Genomic DNA, 2,452 nt, shown 5'->3' with positions numbered 1-2,452 from the left:
GTTATTGTTCGACTTGCAACTGTCTGACAAGTCATTTTTCTGGCTCTGAACAGCACTTCTTTGCTAAAGGGGGCAGAATAGCTAAGACTCTACCCATCCCTGTTATGCTGTTTGAAGATGCATCTTCAGAGATATCTTGCTGCACTTCTGAAATACTGAGCTTGGTCTGAAATTTTGGAAATAAAATCCTTGTTCAAATGCACCACAGTGAATTATTACTTAAACAAGCAGTAAATAATTTTAAATGAGCATCTCACATTAATGTGTTTGTATGTCTAGATTTTTAGGTGTCAGCTTTCTGGAAATGAGCCACTCCTTCACTATTGATCTACTTCAAGAAGTCTCAAAATGACTATACTTCAAAAGCACAAGCAATACTAAAATAGGTTCTCTAAATTTCTCTGCAAGGTCATGAACACAGAGGCATTTATTTCATACCTGTGTATTTGCCTCTGACATATAAGCCAGTAGGAAGCACTCTGGAATCGAGAGATGGAATTATCTTCACTGTCAATGTTTGAGGCTGTCTTAGTCAGCTTGTGACACTATAACTAAATATCACAGGTCAGTTACATAAACAACAGAAGTTTCTTTTGTCAGAATTCTGGAGATGGGTGGTTCCCCGGTTAAGGAGTCAGCAGGTTTGGTTTCTGGGTGGAGCTCGCTTCCTGGCTTGAAAAGGCCACCTCTTCGCTGCGTCTGCAAGTGGCAGAGAGACAGGGAGATGGGAGTAGCAGGGAGGAACTAGCACTCTGGTGTCTCTTCTCTTCCTCTTTTTTAAGGGTGCCAGCCCTATCAGATCAGGGCCCCACCCTTATGACTTCGTCTAACCTTTCACCTCCTTACAGGTTCTGTCTCCAAATACATTCACTTTGGGGTTAAGGTTTCAACATATCATTTTTGGGGGACACAAACGTTCAGTCCATAACAGTAGCTTAATCCAATAATTTCATCTTCATGTATCATTAACCCAAGTCCTCAGGCAAAAATCCTAGGAAATATTACTAATTCTTTTCTTGCTTTCACCTTCCATATCCAACCCAGTAGCAAATTCTATTGGGCTAATAGTAAATTATACCCCAATTTCCATTACTAATCAACACCTGTAATCTAAACCACCATCCCCTCTCACTTAAACTGATGACCAGAAGTTGAACTTAAAAACTTAAGTCAAATCATGTTATTCCTCTGCTTTCAACCCTTCAATCACTCTTCATCACACTTGGAATAAACTCCATGCTTCTTACCAGGTGGCCTTCAAGATGTTACACAATCTGTAGCTCCTACTACAGACACACTGCATGTTCCGTCGCCAACTATTCTCCCTTTGTTTATATTTTTGCTCGAAGATATAAAACTTATTCTAGCTCTAGAGCCTTTATAATTGCTCCTTCATCTGCAAAAAACACTTATCTCCTAGATTTAACTATAGCTGTCTTTCTCCTTATTCAAAAAACTGTTCAAATGACACCTTTTCAGAGAGGCCTTCCTTGGCAGCCCTATTTAACACTGCATCTTCCTTCCCCAACTCTGCCCCTTATCCTGCTTTATTGTCTTCAGAGCACTTATAAGGATCTGAAATTAAATATTTTACTATTTATGTTTATTTATTATTTATTAGAATGCAAACTCCTTGAAGTCACAGGTTCATCCCTCCTTTTTACAGTTAAATCTCCAGTGTCCAGAACTGAGCATTCCATGTAAGATGCTATGGGATGCTGATAACTCCCCCCCACCCCGATCATTACCCTTCAAAATGTCCACATTCTAATCCTTGGAACCTCTGAGTATGTTATCTTGAATGGCAAAAAGACTGTATAGATGTGGTTAAATTAAGGATCTTAAAATGGGGAGCTGAGTCTGGATTGTGTGAATGGGCCCCAATTGTAAAAGTTTTTACAATATAATTGTAAAAGTTTTTCTAAAAAAGAGGTAACAAGGCCAATAGGGAAGAGTGTAGCGATGTGATGGCAAAAGCAGAGATTGGAGTAATGTGGCCAGGCGCCAAAGAATGCTGGCAGACCCTAGACGCTGGCAGAGGCAAAGAAACAGATTCTCTCCTGAGGCCTCCTGAAGCAAACAGCCCTGCTTACACTTTGATTTTAGTCCCGTGAGATCCATTTGAATTCCTGACCTCTAGAGCTTTAAGAGAATACATCTGTGTTATTTTAAGCTATTAAATTTGTGGTGATTTGTTACAGCAGCAATAGGAACATAATAGAGATACACTTAATAGATATTTGTTTAATGAATCAATTGCTCAGAGGCAATATAATAGATATAGGACAGGGCAAATTTCCCCGAGTTGGTGGGGAGACCAAGCCCTGCACCGAGAGAACATTCTTTGGCGGAGAGTGTAGAAATTCAACACAGACGCCAGAGGAAGAGTCAAAAGGAAAGTTTATTAGAAAAGGAGTAACATTCCACAGACAGTGTGGTCTCCTCTCAGAGG

Source organism: Pteropus medius, unplaced genomic scaffold (genome assembly GCF_902729225.1).
Source record: "Pteropus medius unplaced genomic scaffold, Ma_sr-lr_union100, whole genome shotgun sequence".
NCBI classification, from domain to species: Eukaryota; Metazoa; Chordata; class Mammalia; order Chiroptera; family Pteropodidae; genus Pteropus; species Pteropus medius.
Note: the sequence above shows the minus strand (reverse complement) of the source record.